The following is a 23,481-nucleotide window of genomic DNA, read 5'->3' as shown; positions in this document are numbered from 1 at the left end:
TGTCTCTTCAGATCCTTCCAGTCCTCATATGGATCAAAGGTTTTTAATGTAAAATTTAGGATAAGTGTTTGTGAACTGTTAGCAATGGGTTTTCCAGTCAGTAAAAATTGATGGCCTATCCTCGAGATAGGCCACCAATGGCTGATGGGTCAGGGTCCAACTCCCAGGACCCCCGCTGATCAGCTGTTTTGAAGGGGTGTAGCGCTCGTACGAGTGCTGCTTCCCTTCATTTATACTTGCTCACTGTGAATCTTAGACACGCATTCAGAAAACTATTCACTGGTATTGCAGCCTTCTTCTTCCATTCACTTCAATGGGAGAAGAAAGCTGCAATACCTGTGAATCGCCGCTACATGTGTGTCGACGATTCACAGTGAGCAAGTAGAAATGAAGGGGAAGCGGCGATCGTACGAAGACTATACCCCCTTCAAAACAGCTGATTGGCGGGGATCCTGAGGATAGGCCTTCAATTTTTACTGGCTGGAAAACCCCTTTAATTTTGTTCCCCCACCTATCGCCATAATTGTCTGTAGCCGCAATACCCCTTTAAGGCTTAGTGCAAATGTACATTCATTCTTTCATTAATTCCTTTATTTTAAACTTATTTAATTGTCATTAATATTTTGCTTTCTCTGCTCTCAATTAATACAAATCAATGCAAATGTCTGGAAGACTGAGAACTTTCTTATTCCCGAGGAGATCTTTAAAATGGAATTAGAAGAAGGCTTGGAAAGAGTCCAAATGACCATTGAAATGTTCAGAGGTTTCAAGAAAACATATACAATATATGTCGAGAAAGTGGCCATCTGTTCCGCAAACTCTGACAGAATAAAAGTATGGGACTTCCCATCTAATCTCGTGTTTTTCAGATTTGATAGTGTTCTGCAAAGACTACAACATATTGAGGTAGGATTTATCTTTTTTGATATTTAACTCTATAAAAGATATATATATATCTATATATAGCTAGGGAAGGCACTATAGTTTGGGGTGCGAATAGAAAGGGGTTAGTAATGGAGCAACTGCTAAACCACAGTGTGGGCCATTTATATGGATACACCTAAATAAAATGGGAATGGTTGGTGATATTAACTTCCTGTTTGTGGCACATTAGTATATGGGAGGGGGGAAACTTTTCAAGCTGGGTGTTGACCATGGCGGCCATTTTGAAGTCAGCCATTTTGTATCCAACTTTAGTTTTTTCAATGGGAAGAAGGTCATGTGACACATCAAACTTATCGAGAATTTCACAAGAAAAACAATGGTGTGCTTGGTTTTAACGTTACTTTATTCTTTCATGAGTTATTTACAAGTTATGGGTGACATTATGGGTGTCAGGTCTGAGCATTCCTAGATGAACAGTTTCCTGGAAAGTGAATTTGTCGTCGTGGGCCAGTTGAATGGCCCCCTAGGTCTCCCGATCTGACCCCCTTAGACTTTTATCTTTGGGGTCATCTGAAGGCAATTGTCTATGCTGTGAAGATACGAGATGTGCAGCAACAGAAACTACGGATACTGGAAGCCTGTGCTAGCATTTCTTCTGCGGTGTTGCTATCAGTGTGTGAAGAGTGGGAGAAGAGGGTTGCATTGACAATCCAACACAATGGGCAGCACTTTGAACACATTTTATAAGTGGTCAGAAACTTGTAAATAACTAATGAAAGAATAAAGTAACGTTAAAACCAAGCACACCATTGTTTTTCTTGTGAAATTCTCGATAAGTTTGATGTGTCACATGACCCTCATCCCATTGAAAAAACTAAAAGTTGGATACAAAATGGCCGCCACGGTCAACACCCAGCTTGAAAAGTTTCCCCCCTCCCATATACTATTGTGCCACAAACAGGAAGTTAATATCACCGACCATTCCAATTTTATTTAGGTGTATCCATATAAATGGCCCACCCTGTATATATTGAAAAAAGGGGTTAAAAATAAAAATATTGAAAAAAACAAAAGCTGTATAGAGGTTGGAGAAGTAAGAGCTTTAAAAGTGGGCACAGGAAAACTACACAATGAGGGAAGTAAAGAAGAGGTTAAGTGGGGGCTAGGAGGATAAGGGCGCTGAGGATGGCATACTAGACAGCTGCATAACTAGTAAAGTAGATGGGCCCTGGAATGTTGTATACAGATGGAGGGGGATTGGGAATTATAAATTTTTACCTAAGAGCAGAAGTAAATCCTCAGCATGTGAAGTACAGTCCAGGAGGCGCTTTTGTTGCAGATCCTGATCCTTCCCTCGCCTATTCGGGATGATATCCTCTTTAATAAGCAGTTCAGCCTGTGAGGAAAATGATCAGCCTGAGAGACAGGGTTCCTTCAGCACTGGCAGGGGCACATTGCTGGTGGACGGAGCCAAAACTGGAAGCAGTAACTGCAGCATTTATGATAGTGGGAGGAGGGGCTGGACTGCAGGGGCCCTCCAACATAACATTTTTGGGATCGATATATTAAGACTGCGCCTGTCTTAATAAAAAAAACAGGCTGGGGTAAGATGCAACAAATTTATTATGAGGCCCATGCCTTTTAATAAATTTGTTACATCTTCGGCTGTGCCTGCGCTTCTGAAAAACATCTACGCCAGCCAGGAGCTATTGTAACCACGGTGGCCACGCCCCTAAGATTCGCAAAATTTTGGGAAAAGTGTGCTAGAGCAATGGAAAGTGCCCAAAAGTTTAAATTTTTTCTACTTCTGAGACATTTTCGACATTTCTACCCCAGAGTATTGGCATAGAAATGTTGTTACATTCCCCCCTTTGTGCACTGGGTAGAAGGATTTAGGCAAGGGGTTGGGGCTCAACAGGATGTAGAGACATTTAAATGTCAGTCAGAGCCTGAACCCACCAGATGATCCGCCGATTCACGTCCGACCCTGCTTACATTCACCCAAGAAACTAACCAAACAAATGTCTTTCTCATGTGCATCTGAAATGGCTAAAGGAGCTATTTCTGATGAGATTAGATATAAAATAAGGAGGGGGAAAGTCAAATGAAATAAAGTGAGTGTGTAAAACTGAAGTTCAGCAAATTATCAAACTTAAAATGACTTCTTACAACCGTTGTACACCACCAAGAGTATCACCATCAGATTAACAGCACTTCTAGCTTTCATCTGCATCCAGATATGAAGTCCCCAGATGTTTCTATACATTCGCTGCCCGAACAACTGGCAATCTGCAAAGACAATACTACCATGGACAATGGACTTTTTGCCCATATAAAGTATAGCCACCATTCACATCCATGTTATGTGTGCAAAGTTGGGCACTCTTTATTGATTGCAGTGCAGTACACAAGAGGTTAAACAGAAGTGCAGCTATGATTGGCATTTGGCAGCCATAACCACCGTGCCCACAAGATCTGAGCATCATTTTAGTACATTCCTGTGCGGTAATTCACTCCTGCTGGCGACTTACTATTACGGCACAGTGTGGGAACAGGTTACATAGTTACATAGTTACATAGTTTGTACGGTTGAAAAAAGACACATGTCCATCAAGTTCAACCAAGGGATGGGAAAGGGGAAGTGGGATGGGAAAGGGGAAGTAAAAAATTTCTACACATAGCAGTTAATATTTTTTTGTTCTAGGAAATTATCTAAGCCTTTTTTAAAGCCATCTACTGTCCCTGCTGCGACCAGCTCCTGCGGTAGGCTATTCCATAGATTCACAGTTCTCACAGTAAAGAAGGCTTGTCGCCTCTGCAGGTTGAACCTTTTTTTCTCCAGACGGAGGGAGTGCCCCCTTGTTTTTTGAGGGGGTTTTACATGGAACAGGATTTCACCATATTTTTTGTATGCGCCATTCATATATTTATATAAGTTAATCATGTCCCCCCTTAGTCGTCTTTTCTCAAGGCTAAATAGGTTTAGTTCTTTTAATCTTTCCTCATAACTTAGATTCTCCATGCCCCTTATTAGCTTCGTTGCTCTTCTTTGTATTTTTTCCAACTCCAGGGCATCCTTTCTTTGAACTGGAGCCCAGAACTGGACTGCATATTCTAGATGAGGCCTCACTAATGCTTTGTAAAGTGGTAATATTACATCCCTGTCCCGCGAGTCCATGCCTCTTTTGATACACGACAATATTTTGCTGGCCTTTGAAGCAGCTGATTGACACTGCATGCTGAAATTTAGTTTACGATTTACAAGTACACCCAGATCCTTCTCAACAATTGACTCCCCCAGTATAGCTCCCCCTAGGACATATGATGCTTGCAGGTTTTTTGTACCCAGATGCATAACTTTACATTTATCTACATTAAACTTCATCTGCCAAGTGGACGCCCAAACACTTAGTTTGTTTAAATCTGCCTGCAATTCACAAACATCTTCCATAGTCTGAACTATATTGCATAGCTTGGTGTCATCTGCAAAAATAGAAATAGTGCTATTAATCCCATCCTCTATATCATTAAGAAATAAGTTGAATAATAGTGGTCCCAGCACTGAACCCTGGGGTACACCACTTATAACTGGGGACCATTCAGAGTAGGAATCATTGACCACAACTCTCTGGATACGGTCCTTGAGCCAATTCTCAATCCAATTAAAAACTATACTTTCTAAACCTATAGTCCTTAACTTACCCATTAGATGTCCATGAGGGACAGTGTCAAATGCCTTTGCAAAGTCCAAAAACACTATATCCACAGCGGCCCCTCTGTCTAGGCTTCTGCTTACCTCTTCATAAAAACAAATCAGGTTGGTTTGACAACTTCTGTCCTTTGTAAAACCATGCTGGCTGTCACTTATAATACTATTTATTGTCACATAATTCTGTATATAGTCCCTCAATAGCCCCTCAAACATTTTCCCCACAATTGATGTTAAGCTTACTGGTCTATAATTACCCGGCGAAGACCTAGAGCCCTTTTTGAAAATAGGCACCACATTTGCCCTGCGCCAGTCCCTTGGCACTATACCACTCATGAGAGACTCTCTAAATATTATGAAGAGGGGGACAGAAATAACTGAACTAAGCTCTTTAAGAACTCTAGGGTGTAACCCATCTGGTCCCGGGGCCTTATGTACATTTATTTTATTTAATTTAGCTTGGACCATATCTACATTCATCCAATTCAGTATATCAACTGATATATTAACAGCACTGGCACCGGCTACATCAGCTGCTCCTTCTTCTGTTGTATATACAGAGCGGAAGAACCCATTTAGTAACTCTGCCTTCTCTTGATCCCCTGTGACCAACTCCCCATTACCACTTTCTAAGGGTCCTACATGTTCAGACCTTGGCTTTTTTGCATTTATATAGGTTAACAAGCCACTGACTATTGTAGTGTTCTAATCTTAACCGCTAGTTTTGTTATTCTTTAGACCAATCTGCCAAATTTTAGACAAATTGGACAGAAATGAATCAACAATTCTAATTAATATATGTCTATAGCTCAATTTATGGATAGTTGGCAACTCTGAGTAAAATACACATGAAGTGAAAAAATAGCATTCTGCATAAATGATGTATTTATTGGCCCTCCGTTCTGGTTAAGAGAAGTAGATACCGATTAGGGGCCCCCCCGATGATATCCATATGACCAAATAGTGTGGGCACCCCTATAATGGAATGAAGAATAAATCACACAGATTGCAAGGTGTTAAACCAGCAAACTAAAGGCGTATTTCTTTCTTTGGATAACTGATTACCACAAGTATTTTTACACTATTCCCAGGCCAGGGCTACATCTAGACTTTTTGTAGCACTACTGATAGATTTTAACTCTTGAGTGACCGCTGCGGTCCACAAGATTGCATTCAACTCAATGTATTCATTTGGACTACAGCTGTAGCTCAATAGTTAAAATCAATCATTACCACTACAAAAAGCCTGTGTAGCCCTGGCCTTCGAGTCTTTTGAAACTGTCTACTGAATAAATGGAGTAGTAGCCATCATTGAGTTCTATACAACATCTTAATGATACTACCATTATGCTAAAAACAGTATAGTGATACATGTTACTGATCATCTGTATTTTCGCAGACAGTTATACATATAATATATTCTCCGAAACCTGTGCCTGAGCTGGTCGTAGTTATTAACGTGGTTATCAGAAAGCTATCTCTAAAACCCAGGTTGACATTGCACATTCTGCTGCATATTCATATAGATGCTTTCACACCCATTGAATATTCATTTATGAAAATGGAGGCATTTCTAGCTGTGCTAATGATGCTTGGCACGTCTATTAAGCCAGAGACATCAGTTAGAGATGATGGAGCATCAGGACATTTTTTTTGTAATTATTGTAAGTGTGGTTGATTTTCATGGCTGTTCAAGTTATGTAGAATTGGAAGACCAGTCTAATGTCCAAACGAGGGCTGTTTTTAAAAAAAAAAATTCTAAGCCTTGGTCAGTTGGACTGAACACCCGCTATCTCTGCACGATCTGCCCCATAGTAAAATAATATTACTGCTTATTTTATGTAGATTTTCAGACACATCACATATAGAGATTAGCACGTTTACACACATCTATAGATTCAAGCCACTGAACACAGTGATCCACAATTACTATAATTCACAATGCAAGGATATGGACAGGGAGCTACATATGCGTCACAGTAGTATAGAAGTGCAAAGCTTCTTGGGAGTTAGCCATTTACCTAGCTGTGTATATGTATGTATATATATATATATCACATAACACAAAAGTTTGAACAGCACATTCCAGCAAAATGAAACAAAACGTGTACAGCACACAAGAAAATGGTGACAGCACTCTGCGAACACTAATGCCACCTAAGCCACTAAATATAAATAAATATGCATTACTTCTAAATCTACTTACAATAGTGAGGATCTTAGCGCACATTTTGATCAAATTGTGTGAGCCCATCTGCCACGACAAGGTGTCCTCAATAAGGTGGGAACCTACGCTGCAAATAGACCCAGAACTGGGACTAAGCCTACATATATCTGGGGATGGTAGGAACCAGCATTAAACAAATTAAAATCACCCAGGGCAGAATGGGAGGAGTGCAAGATCAAAAATGGAGGCAGTCACTAAGCCCACCTTAGGTTCCCACCTTATTGAGGACGCCCTGTTGTGGCAGGTGGGCTCACACAATTTGATCAAAATGTGCACTAAGAACCTCCCTACTGTAAGTAGATTTGCAGTATGCATATTTATTTATATTTAGTGGCTTAGGTGGCATTAGTGTTCGCAGAGTGCTGTCGCCATTTTCTCGTGTGCTATATATAGATTTTTCTTTTCTTTCTGTAGGATATGGTGAAAATGGTTGAAACAACCTCTTTTATGAGTTCACCTCATGCACACGGGTGTATTATGGATCTGTACACCCTCTGAGTTGTCATAATAAGGCATTTATAGACTTTTATTGGGCCCTACCGTGCCTCCAAATGCCTTGATAAAATAAAAATCGTGGTATGCCCCATCGGACACAATATTTTGGAGCTGTTCTCCCATTGAAACATTACTGCTAAAGGAGAATAACTTCCTAGTATGTTGCCGTAAGGAGCAACATACTGCAGCACAGTGGTAAGGAGCTGCAGGGTCTCTATTCATTACTGTACAGTCTCCATGCACCCGTGCATGTGCATTAGGCCTAAAAGTAATAGTTAAAGAAGAAGGGGACTGTTGCTTTTGTGGGGGAGGTTTTCCTGATGTTGATATTTAATTTTTTTCTTATTTATTTTTAATTTCCTGCATATTAGGAACTGTTCATAGCGGCCATAGACTTTCTGAAACTGGAGAAAATAGAAATTGGAGGTTTCAGAGGTAAAATTCTTAGTGAAGAAATTCATATCATGAGTGAGGAATCAAATGAAATTTGGCGAATGTTGCAGGAGAGTAAATATGACCCCCTTGATTATGCAAATGAAGTAAGTTGTTTTTTCTTTTTTTTATCCTGATGTATTTTTATTTCAAGTTTTTTCATAAACATGAAGGCAGGAAGGTCTAAAAAAATTAATCCAGACCCCCGCCAAAACCTACTGAATAATAAACCGTGCCACTGTATAAACATTCAGAGTGTAGTTAGAACTTCAAGAATGTTAGGAAGTGAAGACAGATTGTCCAAGTCATCCAAAAACACACATAAACGGGGTGGCAAGGAGTAAGATCGCTCCCAGAACACAGACCGTGTGAGTGTTATATTGGTCTGTAATATGGGATATAAGCAGAAGAGGAAGTTACAGGTTAAAGAAACATGAACAAACGAAGTATAGGAACTGCACCGTAGTATAAAATGTGGGTGCTATCCTCAGGGGAAACTTGACGTGAGACCCCAAACAAGTACAACCACAATCCAAAAGAAGAGGCCTGTATGTTGGGTGAATAAATTTGGGATTTTTATACCACTGGAGTGCTGCCTCTTCTTTTGGATTGAGGTTAAAGATACATGATATCATGGGATTTCATATCAAAAGGTGTATGTGGGGCATTGGCCAATAATTTAGTAAGTATTTTTGTCGTAAAATTAGGACATTATGGGGATTGTGATTTATTTACTGCTGCTGTTTATTTATTTATCTGAAAGTGGATTTTCTAAACTAGAGACAGTTGTAGCAACCTCTCAGCTGTGAAAAGGTCTAGGTGTGCATGGTGGTTTTTACCTGCTGGATGTAGACAATAATATTTTTATTCAGTGACAGCAGACAAAGATCTAAAATTGAAACACAAATAATATTAGAGAGTTACACAACTTTCTATTACGGAGTGATTAGCCGTTGACTGCAAGGCAAATTTTTTATTACGCGGCACAGATTCATATTGATGGGCGACCATGTAAGACATGATAGCACTAAGTGCTTCAAAGCGGGAGCTGCTCTTTGCCCTGGCTCTCTGCAATGGCTTATAGTGGGCGTCTTGTTCAGTGGTGCTGTCCTTAAAGGCGTCATTCAGTTTAGAAAACCCATTTTCAGATACCCTATTAGGGAATTCTGAATTAAGAGAGATGGCTCCTCAGTTCAGGATCCTCCTCTCTTGGACAGTGTGGAGAGTGGTAACATACAGTCCTGGCCAAAAGTTTTTAGACTGATACAAATTTTGGTTTTTACAAAGTTTGCTGCTTCAGTTTTTATAGTGGCACTTTGCATTAACTCTAGATTGTTATGAAGAGTGTTCAGATGAATTGCAATTAATTGCTGTCATTCCTTGCCATGAAATGTAACTGTCATTCTGATTGAATTATAAGAGCAGACTGGTTGCTTTAAAAGGGGATGGTGATTGAAATCATTGTCTTCTTCTGTTAACCATGGGTACCTCCAAGGAAACACGTGCAGTCATCATAGCTTTGCATCAAAAGGGTTTTACAGGCAAGGGCATTGCTGCTTGTAAGATTGCCCCTAAATCAACCATTTATTGGATCATCAATAACTCCAAGGAGAGAGGTTTAATTACTGTGAAGAAGACATTAGGCGCCCAAGAAAGTCCAGCAAGTGCCAGGACCGTCTCCTAAAGAGGATTCAGCTATGGGATCGGTTCAACACCAGTGCAGAGCTTGCCCAGGAATGGCAGCAGGCAGGTGTTAGTGCATCTGCATGCACAGTGAGGCTAAGGCTTTTGGCATGGTGTCAAGAAGGGCAGCAAAGAAACCACATCTCTCCAAGAAAAACCATCAAGGACAAACTGACATTCTGCAGGAAGTACAGTGATTGGACAGTAGAGAACTGTGGTAACGTTATTTTCTCTGATGAAGCCCCCTTCAGACTGTTTGGGACATCTGAAAGAATTATTTTCCAGAGAAGATAAGGTGAGCGCTACCAGGCGTCCTGTGTCATGCCAACAGTAAAGCATCCTGAGACTATTCATGTGTGGGGTTGCTTTTTATTCAAGGGAGTGGACTCACTCCCAATTTTGCCTAAGAATACTTCCTTGAATAAAGAGTGGTATCTAAACCTCCTCCAAGAGCAACTTCTCCCAATGATCCAGGAGCAATTTGATTAAAAATAATGCTTTTTTCAGCATGATTGATCGCCATATTACAAAGCAAAATTGATAGCTAGATGGCTCGGTGAACAAAACATTGAAATTTTGGATCCATGGCCAAGAAACTCCCCAGATCTCAATCCCATTGAGAACCTGTGGTCAATCCTCAAAAAACGGATGGACAAACAAAACACAGAAATTGTGATAAACTCCAAGTACTGATTAGGTAAGAATGGGTTGGCATTTATCAGGATTTGGCCCAGAAGCTGATATCCAGCATGCCAGGATGGATTGCAGAAGTCTTGAAAAAGAAGGGTCAACACTGTAAATATTGAGTCTTTGAATAAACTTGATGTAATTTTTTAATAATAGTTTAAAAACTTATAAAATGCTTCAGTATACTATAGAAACATCTGACTAAAAGATCTAAAAACACTAAAGCAGCAAACTTGTGTCTTTCTCAAAACGTTTGGCCAGTACCAGGGGCGTAACTAGGAAAGACTGGGCCCCATAGCAAACTTTTGACTGGGGCCCCCCCTCCCCTGGGTGTCACACAACCCCCCCCCCTGTAGATAGTGCCTTTTTTACAAACCCCCCCTTTTGATAACGCCATACAGCCCCCCTGTAGATAACGCCATACAGCCCCCTTTGTAGATATCTACAGAGGGGGCTGTATGGCGCTACCTACACAGGGGGCTGTATGGCGTTATCTACAGAGGGGGCTGTATGGCGTTATCTACAGAGGGGGCTGTATGGCGTTATCTACGGGGGGGCTGTATGGCGTTATCTACGGGGGGACTGTATGGCGTTCCCTACAGGGGGGACTGTATAGCGTTCCCTACAGGGGGGGACTGTATAGCGTTCCCTACAGGGGGGACTGTATGGCGTTCCCTACAGGGGGGGCTGTATGGCACTATCTACAGGGGGGCTGTATGGCGCTATCTACAGGGGGGCTGTATGGTGCTATCTACAGGGGGGCTGTATGGCGCTATCTACAGGGGGGCTGTATGGCGTTATCTACAGGGGGACTGTATGGCGCTATCTACAGGGGGGGCTGTATGGCGTTATCTACATAAGGGACAGTATGGCGTTATCTAGAGGGGGTATTGTATGGCGTTATCTACGGGGGGGGCTGTATGGCGTTCCCTACAGAGGGGGACTGTCTGGCGTTATCTACAGGGGGGGTCTGTAGGGAACGCCATATAGCCCCCCCTGTAGGGAACGCCATACAGCCCCCCCTGTAGGGAACGCCATACAGCGTCCCCCCCTGTAGGGAACGCCATACAGCGTCGTCCCCCCTGTAGGGAACGCCATACAGCGTCGTCCCCCCTGTAGGGAACGCCATACAGCGTCATCCCCCCTGTAGGGAACGCCATACAGCGTTGTCCCCCCTGTAGGGAACGCCATACACCGTTCCCCCGTAGGGAACGCCATACAGCATCCCCCCCTGTAGGGAACACCATACAGCGTCCCCCCCTGTAGGGAACGCCATACAGCATCCGTCCACCCTGTAGGGAACGCCATACAGCGTCCCCCCCCTGTAGGGAATGCCATACAGCGTCCCCCCTGTAGGGAACGCCATACAGCATCGTCCCCCCTGTAGGGAACGCCATACAGCGTCGTCCCCCCTGTAGGGAACGCCATACAGCGTCCCCCCCTGTAGGGAACGCCATACAGCGCCCCCCCTGTAGGGAACGCCATACAGCCCCCCCCTGTAGGGAACGCCATACAGCGTCCCCCCTCCCAAAAAAATGCGACCTACAGTGTGTCCTAATAAAAGACATGTATCCCCTATCCACAGGATAGGGGATACATGTGTGATCGCTGGCAGCGATAGGGAGAACGGGGGACTGAAAGTCCCCCAAGTTCTCCATGACTAACCTCTGACTTCCGGCGTCTGTGTCGGCAGCTCACTAAAAATGAAAGGAGCGCTGGTCACGCATGCGCACAAGTGGGACTGGCGCTCCATTCATTTCTCTGGAGCTGCCGACACAGCCCCCGGAAGTCCGAGGTTTCAGTCCCCCGTTCTCCCTATCGCTGCAGGCGATCACACATGTATCCCCTATCCTGTGCATAGGGGATGCATGTCTTTTGTTTAATGGCAGAGCGGGGAGATTCCTCCCTGCTCTGCCGTAGTGTTCAGTGGCTTCCCGCTGTAGCAGCCATAGCGGCTGCTAGCGGAGCCTGCGGCCATGGTGGGGGCCCGTGCCGGCGGGCGACACGGGCCCCCTCATACCGCGGGCCCCGTAGCAGCCGCTACTGCTGCTACGGCGGTAGTTACGCCACTGGCCAGTACTGTAGAGTTTCATTCACTCACTCTGGAGGACCTGCCCTCACATTGAGGTCCTGCTTCACACAGACAACTCATTAATATGAATGAACACTGTGTAATCTTAATTTCCACTGTGGTGGCGCTGCAGAGAAATTGAACACTTCCTGACAGATTTCCCCATAAATTACGGCTGATCGCTGGGGGTCTCAGCAGGGTGACACTTTGTAATCTGTTTATTGTCAAGAGACCCTTCTAACAAGTAGGGAATGTCCGAATCGAAGAGCCCCTTTAACGTCTATAACATTCTTGATTAAATCTTTTGCCTAGGATCAGTTGCAAGCCAGATTATCAAAAGTCTCCTAATTGGCTTTCTATGAATAGTTTGTGCCAGAGATAAGTGCTGGATTACCAGAGTTTTTGAACTAAAGATGCAGGATTAAAGTCATTTTACTATGTATTATAAAAACTGTAAATTCTTAGGAATATAAAAGGAAACAATTGAGTTGACAACAGTTTTAGACATTGCTTAATTCATCATGTCAAATAATATACTCCTATTACATATACTGTTCTATCATGTTTTATGCTACTAATAATTTTCAGGGTTTTTTGAGTGACTACATGAAATATCGTCAACAAATAAACGGCTTTGACCACCATTTGGGCAGAATTTTGAACTTGGCTTTTGATGAGTCCAATGGCCTTGAATCTGCATTTAAGGTAAGTGAAGAACCTCAGATACGAGGGCTCATGTATCAGAAGCAAAATGACCCAGTTGACCCTGAAAATATAGTACATACACAATCCATAAATATAAATATGTATATATAAATTATTCATAAATAGCTTTATTCTTCAATCATTAACCAACTGCATGACTCTAAACTCTTCAAATTCCTATGTCCTTTTTTTTTTTTTTTGAATGCTTGACCTCCACAGTAAAATACACAAAGATAGTTTGCCTTCACCTGATAGTCGTGGGGTAACGTGTCGGCACGCTGTACAAGCTGTGTTAAAGGTGCCATGTATTTCCTTTGTGGAATAAAGTGCATGATTGTTGCTCATAGTCTAAACATTGTAAAGAGTTGAATAGTTTTATAAGACTCCAAAAAAAAAAAAGGATGCAGAGGACATAGTAAAAAATACAATGTCAACATAATAAAAGGTACTCACTAGGGGTAAAAAGAGGAGTATAAGGAAAATAAAAAGGATGACAGCGGGGAAAATTGCTGTGAGGGACAACATCCCACTGTGTGAAAAACAGTTTTACCGGCGACGCTGTAAGAATTCAGCTGTAAGAGTAGCAGAGACATTTTAAAATCATCATTAAATTGTAGACGGGACAGTGACTGTCCAGGTGGTATGACCACAGAACTTGGCATGTTTATAATGAAGACTGGGGGCTCCATGCTTTACACGCTATCAGACGTACAGTCTTATAAAGGTAACTAACCTTTTACCTGGTGCGGGGGCATCGGAAACAAAATGAAAAAGATGATTGTCTTTCAAATGCAGCAATCGCATGGGAATTATGCGGCAGCACCCACTAATTCCACTGCCAGTCATTTGACAGAATTATGAACATTTTAAAGAAACCATCACCAACAGGCAATAGTTATAGACTTGTGCTGGGCTTATGTAATAACAACCTTATAACATCCTCTAGCTAAAACTTTCTTCTCCCCCCAGACGATTCACCTTTCTTGTTTGTACTTCAACAAACTTTGGATTAAAAAAAATCAAGAACAATAAAAAAAGAACAAACAGAGAACAATGAAGAAGGGTGAGGGTTAAAAGGGGAATCGAGACGGGGAAGCATTCGAAGTTGTCAGGATATAAAATTCATATAGAAAGTACATACAGACTAGATTTCCTGTGGTGGTTGCTCCTTGTACAATCTCAACCCTTTCCCTCCGCAGCTGTTTTTCGAATTTTCGTTTTATCCTTCCCACCTTCCAAAAGCCATAACTTTTTTTATCTTTCCGCCGATAACGCTTTATTTTTGCGGGACGAGTTGTCGTTTTTCATGGCACAATTTAATGTACCATATAATGTACTAGCAACCTGGAAGCAAATTCTTTGGGGGTTGAAATGGGAAAAAAAACTGTGATTCCTCAATTTTTTGTGGGTTTAGTTTTTATGGTGTTCAACGTGCGGTAAAAATGAAATTTTAACGTTATTCTACGGGTTATTCTACAGGTTAATACGCTTACAGCGATACCAAATATAGATTTATTTTTTTTTGCTATATTACTTTTACTAGGAAAAAAAAAATCATTAAAAAAAAATTGTTTTATGTCGCCATATTCTGAGAACGATAAATTTACATTTTTTTGTCGATTGAGCGGTATGCGGGCTTATTTTTTGCAGGGTGAGCTCTATAGCATTTTGGGGTACAGAGACTTTTTGAGCACTTTTTATTCCATTTTGTGGGAGATGAGGTGACCAAAAAATAGCGATTTTAGTGTTATAATTAATTTAACGGCGTTCACTGTGTGGATTAACTAACGTTAAACTGTGATAGTTGGGACTTTTACAGATGCGACGATACCAGTTATGTTAAAAATATATATTTGACCTTGCTTTTGGGAGAAAATGGGAAAAGGTATTTTTTTTTGAACTGTTAAAGTTTTTTTCCTATATAAAAAATATAAAATATTATTTCATTGTTTTTAACTTTTTTTTTACTAGTCTACATAGGTGACTTGAACCAGCGATTGTTGGATCATTTACACAATATCCTGCAATACTAATGTATTGCAGTATATCGATATCGACCGCCGCATTTGAGAGGTTAAAGGAGCGGGATCTTGCTCGTTACACTGAAGTGTCAGCTGTAAGATACAGCCGACACGCTTGTTCAATGGAGCGGGTTTAGCCTGTGAGCCCGCTATATACTCCCGTACCAACCTCTGGCGTATATATAAAGCAGATGTCGGGAAGGGGTTAATGCATTTCAATGGGATGTGAGATTGCACCATTCACACTTCCACACCCAATCACATGTAAAATATTGACAGTCTGAGGCTTTGTTCATATTGTGTTCGGGGCATATACTTGGCATGCATGTTTAAAATGTTACGCTAAACATATGTCCCTGACGTATGCAACTGTATGCCTATATAGTTGCATATGTTTGTCATTGACTTTCATCGTTAATTTTTTTTCATCTATTGCGTTTTTTAATGGGAGACCATTTGAGAGGCTATATTTGGCTCTGTTCACATAACATTTGGTGTATACATTAATATACCCCCCAAAAAACGCACTGTAATATTTCAACCGGGCCGATATAGACCAAATTTTATGTTCCTGGCATAACTTTGTGAGGTATACACTTGAATACCATTTTTTGATGGTGCTGAATAGTGTAGCATGCTATGCTTTTCAGCACTGCATTAAAGCATATATGCCGCAATATTTTTTTACATTTTACAATAGAGCAGGGTATAGGTTGGAGTTCGGGACCGCCCTTGAATAGGGGTGTTGCTTGGATTAGGCAGGATAACCTGATACGGTTTAACAGGGTCAATTTGCTTTCCCTATAGCATTTTTTGGCCCTCCCTCTTTTTTTAAAGGATAACCTCCTTTTTTATCAATACAAAGTAAAAGTTACATTTTATTGTGTCGTTTTATCGATTAGTCGTTTTTTCTGTGACTAAACATATCCATATCATATGCCATAATTGTCTGACAGATGTGGGTCTCACCTCTGAGACCTGCACCTACCTTCCGAATGGGGGTCCCCCAACCTAGTCCCGCCTGGTGATGCGACTGATGGGCGGAGCATCAGTGCGGAGCAGGATGGGATTCCAGAAATAACTGAGCTCGCTGTTTGAGTAACTCCCATAGAAGTGTATGGGAGTTATGGAAACAGGGAGAAACCTGGGTGGCACCCGCATTTATGAGACATTTACGGCATATTCTGGGGAAATGTCTGTCACTAGACAACCCCTTTAAAGAAGAAATAAAAACCATCAAATTGATCCAAGTACCTTTAAAAACGTAAACCTGAAGACGCATATGTTTGGGTATAAACCAGAAAACCCCTTCCAAAATCAGAGGTCCTAAAGACGATGCTAAGCAGCTGTTATCATTGGGGTAAGCAACTGCAGGAAAAATGAAGCATTGCACTGTACTGATTGAAATCAATGAGCTGTCTGTATAATACACGGACGAGCCACGTTCTACAGAGAGAGACGCTTTTTTTTTCCCCCAGTACCCCCCAGAAAAAAGTTAATAAACGTTAATACATTTTTCCCACAAAAAAGTTATGGCTTTTAAAATGCAACGATGAAAAAAACGCTTTCTCATGAAGGCAGGAAATAGGTTGGCCACTAAAGGGTTAATAATGCACCAAACTTACTGAACGCAAATAAAACAAGTATATGCCCATATTTTATTTTTTTAGTTAGTGCATTTCTCAAATGTTCTCTGTGCAAATGGACAGGGTCTTATGGGGTAGCATGACAGGTGCTATTGACAGCTGGTGGGGCAGCTGTCAATAACAAAGCATGTTGTAAAATCTCCTTTGAGTGATATAAAGCATTTCTGTTTGCCAGAAGCACTGGATATGCCCCCTATCCTACCAACCCGATTAAAAACATGATTGTCGAATTAAGTAAAAAATCAAGCTGTTAAGGTTGTAACTAAAGATGTGCTCTTCCCATTTCTTATATTAACTGGATAAAAACTGTATAGAGCATTTGGCACAAGTTATTCAGTAATTGTCTTCCGGTGTCCCATATATGAAATGTTTAACTATAACAATGCAAACTACTTTGCATATGCTAGAACTACTGAAAATCCCTGACTAATATGTCCATGGTAACTCTCAGGGAATTTTAGCATTCAATACTTATGGCACATTGAGTCCCTACAACTCTAGGGGACTTCTAGGGGCGAATAGTTTTGAGATATTGTATCTGATATAGCATACTATGATTTTTTCCTATCAGATTCTGCATGAATCCATCAGAAAAAAAAAGTATTACGCCTCCATATGAAATTGGCATATATAGGAACAGTAGGGCCCCATAAACTTCTATACATGCCGAATCATGACTCCGTACGACTTCCTTACGTGGATCATCTACCAATTTCAAACCTTGTTTGATATACTTTAAGGATTATAAAGGGCTTTTCCAGGCTGGGGGCTGTTTTTTTTTATGCTGATCACCTATCCACAGGATAGCTCATCAGTATATGATTGGTGGGGGTCCAACACACGGACCCCGCACAATCCGCTATTCCGGCTGCCTCCGAAAGCTAAGCAGCGTCGGTGACGGAAGCAGAAGGCTCCGACCACTGTATAGCGGTCGTGCTGCAGTACTGCAGCTCTCCTCCTATTCAAGTGAAAAGGAGCAGAGCAGCAGTAACCCAGCATGACTGATATACAGTTTACGGAGCTTTCTGCTTCCGGCACCGACCCTGCTTAGCTTTCGGAGGCAGCCGGAACAGAGAGACAGACGGAACGCACAGAGGCAGCCGGAACAGCTGATCGGTGCGTGGTCCGGGTGTCGGAGCCCCACCGATCATATACTGATGATCTATCCTGTGGATAGGTCATCGGTATAAAAAATAGCCACCAGCCTGGACAACCCCTTTAAGGATTTAAAAAAATCTTAAATTCATTCACATGAACTCTCCTTCCCTTTTCAAGCGCTCCATTTATTTATTTACTGTATTAAAGGTAGATCAGAAAGAGAATGTTTTTCTAATATGTTAGCCAGCTGCCATACTTGAATTGTTGAACATCTAAATTTCTGCTGCTTACCCAAGTCTGCTGAAATAGAACAAACATTTCTGGAAGATGATTTTGTTGTGATGGACACAGGCTGACAAAGAGATTGTCGCCAAGCGGTTTAGTGCAAAGTACTTGTAGGATCGGTGACCTCCTACATCCCACATTCAAAGCCTTCAGCAATCTGCAACATCTCATCCTGTTACAAAGGAAACGCAATCAGAAGAAGCGTGGTGAAATAGCTGGCTGCTCATTGACTGCACGTTATCAGCATATTACTCCGACACAATAGTTTAATAACAGCCATAATGTGTCTTCATTTTTACTGGATAAAGAGGCTCTCTGGAAAGTGCTTGAAACCTTATCTACACAAGAGTCAAGCCGATTGTATTGAGCTCTGATTAAAGCTGACAAACATCTGAGTGAAGTGCTTGGTTTCATGTTCCATTGAAAGCCACTGAGTGCGTTTGTGCAAAAAAAAACAAAAAAAAAACCCCAAACCTCCTACACTTTGGCAGATCCAGCTCTCCTGGCTGAGCCCCCTTCACATTGTGCACATGAAAAGAAATATTTTGAATGTTATTACTGTGTAAATGAATTCCCTTTTTAAAATGCTAGATTAGAATATCGTTCTCGCCTTTATTAATTTGAACTGAATGCAGAGATGGAAGAATTAGAAAATACAAGCGTTCTTTTGCTGCTCCGAAATAACGAAAATTATTTTTCTTAGTTGAAATCAATCGTGATGGAAACGGAAACTTTTGGTTTCCGTTTGTGTCAGTCAAGGTCCCATTCCGACGGAAGGCTCAGACGGAACGTCGGAACGGGACCCTAGCGCAGATGTGAACGAAGCCTTAGTTTGTCAGGCAAACAACTGAATAAACTTGTAGACAACTGGAAATCTCCTCAAAGCTGTTGTTGCTTCTCCTTTCAAGTAAAATCAAATGTGTTAGGGTATGTGCACACGTAGTGTTTTCAGCCGTTTTTTGGGCCGTAAACGTCCCAAAAAACGGCTGAAAAATAGGAAGCATCTGGCCTACAAGCATCTGGCCATTCATTTCAATGGGAAATACGGCGCTCTGTTCCGACGGGGTGTTTTTTACGTGTCCATTTTTAAAAACGTCTGCATAAAAAAATGCCCGCGAAAAAGAACTGCATGTCACTTCTTGAGACGTTTTGGAGCCGTTTTTCATTGACTCTATAGAAAAACAGCTCCAAAAACGGCCGTGAAAAATGCAGCGAAAAACGCGAGTTTGATTAAAAACGGCTATTTACAGACGTTTTTTAGTAAGCGTGTGAACATAACCTTACTTAGAAGAGGGTGCACAGAGTAAAAAGGATGTGAAATTTTCTCCTTCTTGAGTCATAATGGAAGTAAAAATCAGAATGACCCACAAGTCTTTTTCCAAACACTATTATGCATTTCACTTTGTGTTGTTTACTGCACCTTTGTGTTATTATTCATAGTGACTGCAATAAATGATCTCAGACTTTCTGCCATCCGGGTCTCGACTATTTTCAGAAATTATTTATTTCTTACACCACACAATTTGCTTGCTCCTTTTTCTATGGACTATTTGCTATATTTTATAAGTAGCAAAGTATAAGGCCCCATTCACACTTCTCAGTCATTTTTTTTTTTATTTGGCTACTGTGGTATTTTAACACAGCAGAAGAAGTTGTATGCTAGTGAATTTTTTTTATTTTTTATTTTTGCAGTATAGAGCTGCGCAGTTCCTAGGACAGGTTTCTCAATGACCTGCTTTTATCAAAACTCTCTAACAGCCCATTCAAACCAATCACAGTGTAGCTTTAATTTTATACAGCTATACCCCTTCAGAGCTCCTTATACCTGGCATTTTTTTGGAATTTTTCTGCCACTGCCATTGACCACATGTAAAAACTAAATTCAACACTTTCTAGAACTGCTCCTTTAAAAAAAAAAAAAAAAATTACTGCTGAAAACTGTAGTAAAAATCTTGCATATTTCATATATAAATATAATATGTGCTTAAAAATGCAACTAAAATATTCCTGTGTTTCAGGTTTTGCAGATATTTGGTGTCTTACTAGAGCGACCTGTGATAAATTCTCTTTTTTACCGAAGTTATGAAAAACTCCTTACAATGTTTGAAATAGAAATCAATGATTGCAAGAAAATATATCTCAGACAAAAGGAAAAAGTATGTATAACTCTCCTAATACAATTGTTGTTTCATTTTATTTTTGGTCTGTGGCATAACATGACTTTTTGAGTAAAGGTGGAATCAGGCATAAAGATCTGTCCATAACCAGATTAGCTGACATTTTAATATTTGAACATTCATATTTAAAGCGCACTTTACTTTTCAGGTGACTTTTCAGAATAACTCTCATATGTGTGTACATGGAATAACACAATTTCTGGCCAATATAGGACTGGTATTCTGCATTTTTTTAGCATTTTTTCCCTCTGCAGGCGATATCTCTAATTCTCAGATGTCTCTGAGCTAGTGGGTTGTGTCTAGCTGCTATCATGTCTTCTATACACTGCACACATTGAAGAGGAGAATCCTGCGTTCCTATCTCTCTCTATCACATATATAGTAGCTGCCACAGCATGGAGGAGGTTATACAGCAGTAATAAGCAGTGTAGCTGAGAATCCAGCACTGGGGTGATATAGAAAACTTACTAGCATATCTGTGTGGTTCTCACTCTGTTCCTACTCTCCCCCTATTCACTACTCCTTTCTCCATTGTCTTGTATGCAGCGTGTCTGTGTGACTCTCTCTCTCTCTCTCTATGGTCCCTCCCCCTCCCCTCTCCAAAGAATTGTATGGAGCGTGTCTGTTGACTCACTCTCTCTCTGCTCCCTCCTCCTGCTCCCCCTCCCCTCTCCATAGATATGCATAGGCAGGAATTTACTTGACAACAGGGGCTGGACAGTAGATTACGGAAAGAAAGACACCCAGTGGCAGTAACTTTACACAGAATTTGCATGGATAAAACAACTGAATTTTAACAGTAAGTAAATTACAAAGTTGATCTAGACCAGATATACTATTATATTAGCATAAGTTGTTTGAAAATGTAGTGTCTAATTAAAGAGGCTCTGTCACCACATTATAAATGCCCTATCTCCTAAATAAGGAGATCGGTGCTATAATGTAGGTGACAGTAATGCTTTTTATTTAAAAAAAAACAATCTATTTTTACCACTTTATTAGCGTTTTTAGATTTATGCTAATGAGTTGCTTAATGCCCAAGTGGGTGTATTTTCACTTTAGACCAAGTGGGCGTTGTACAGGGGAGTGTATGACGCTGACCAATCAGCATCATGCACTTCTCTCCATTCATTTACACAGCGCATAGGGATCCTGCTAGATCCTTATGTGCTGTCTTATACTTACACATTAACAATACTGAAGTGTTTAGACAGTGAATAGACATTCCACGGGATGTCTATTCACAATCTCTGCACTTCGTTACTCTGTCTGTGGTAGTTACAGCAGAGGACGCGTAATCTCGCGAGATTACGCGGTAAATGACAGGTTACAACGAGATCACGCTTCCTCGGCTGTAATTACCATAGAAACAGTAACGAAGTGCAGAGATTGGTGGTGACAGAGCCTCTTTAAGGGATTTTCCCATCTTAGACGTTGATGTAATTTCTACTGAATATCCACTACTATGTGGAGAACTGAGGCTTCTGACCTTCCTTCTGCTAGACAAGGCGGCCACCATATCCAGGCAGAGAATGAATAGAGACGTGATCATGCATCTGCATGACTCTTTCCATTCATATTTATAGGAGTTACGGAAACAGCAGTATTCTTCTCTCACCTCTGGGGAGAGCAGGTTTGGGGAGTTAAATTTCCTTCCACCTGCTCTCAGTAAGGTGAGATCTAGGATGCTGTTTGCATGGTCCTCATACTGTAGAGATGATTTAGCTGGTTCTGAATTTACCTGTGGAAGAGAAGAAACAAGGTGGCCACCTGTGATTTCCTTTCCTTCTATAACTAACTATAATGGTTCTGAGTGGTCCAAAGAAAAAAAAACACTATAGTCATTATGTAGAAGTGTGAGGAACTATCTGTAGTCATTTCTAGATTTCTAGATTTTGGGTGCAGTTAGGACATATTTCAAAATATTAAATTTTTTATTACTTTACATTACTGTGTTGTTCTCATTATAATGTATTATTATATGATTTGATGTAATTTTTTTCTTCCAGAGGGAAAATAGAATTAATGTCCTTCATAAAAACATGCCTCTTATCTCTGGGAATATAAAATGGTCTCATGAATTAAGAGAGAGGTTGATGAAACACAGATCATCATTCAAACACATTAATCATGAGTAAGGAAAATGTGCTGTAGAAATGACATATTTGTGACTTGTAAAGGGTCAGGTGAATGTTTAGTGTTTTTGCATTTGTTATTGAATGTATTGTAGGAATACCTCAGTTGTCAGCTGCCTGTGTGCAGTACAGATGTAGCCAATTTTTCCTTGACTCTGATAACTTGCTGCAACGTGATATCGCACAACAAAAGCCATTGAAAAGTCATTTAAAAAGTCAAGTTAAAGTTCAAAATCAAGATAAAGATGGTTACATCTGTATGTAGGAAAACAAAGGTGGACCTCCTGCTCAGCGTACTACTTCAGTAATTAGGCAATAGTTTACAGGGACATTAACCTCTCAAACTAATCCCATTTTTATTAACCCCTCAACGACATGTCACGTGCTGGTACGCGGCAGCCGTTAAGGGGAAGTATGGAGTGGGCTCACGGGCTGAGCTCGCGCCATACACAGCGGGTGACGGCTGTGTTACACAGCCGACCCCTCACTGCACTGGGAGGAATAAAAGATCACTTCGATTCCGCCCATTTAACACCTTACATGCCGCAGTCAATTGCGACCGCATTTAAATGGTTAGAATCATGGGGCGCCCCCTTAAACATGGCATTGAGCCTCTCTGTACCAGGATCGGCCGGTGACGACGGTTGTTATGGCAGCCTGGGGACCTAATGAAGGCCCCCAGGTCTGCCATCTTTGTACTCCTTTGAAGCCCAGACAGAATGACAATATACTGCAATACATTGGTATTGCAGTATATCATGCAAGCGATCCAATGATCGCTGCTTCAAGTCCCCTAGAGGCACTAATAAAAAAAAACAAAAAAAAAAACAGTTAAATAAAGATTTTTATAATGTTCCCCAAAAAAATATTAAATATTAAACTTTTCCCATTTTTTCCCCAAAGCAATCTTAAAAAAAAAAAAAAAGTTAACACAACTGGTATCGCCTCGCCCGTAAATGTTCGAATTAGCACAATATAGCGTTGCTTAACCCGCTCAGTGAACGACGTAAAAAAAATATATATAAAACATGCAAATTGCTGTTTTTTGGTCACCTTAGCTCTAAAAAAAAAAGGAATAAAAAGTGATCAAAAAGTCGTATGTACCCCAAAATGGCATCGGTGAAAACTACAGCTCTTCCCGCAAAATTTAAGCCCTCACACCTCTAAGTTGATGGAAAAATAAAAAAGTTATGGCTCTCAGAATATAACGACACAATACATTTTT

This window comes from Rhinoderma darwinii, chromosome 6, assembly GCF_050947455.1.
Source record: "Rhinoderma darwinii isolate aRhiDar2 chromosome 6, aRhiDar2.hap1, whole genome shotgun sequence".
Classification (NCBI taxonomy): domain Eukaryota; kingdom Metazoa; phylum Chordata; class Amphibia; order Anura; family Rhinodermatidae; genus Rhinoderma; species Rhinoderma darwinii.
This window is presented reverse-complemented; position numbering follows the sequence as displayed.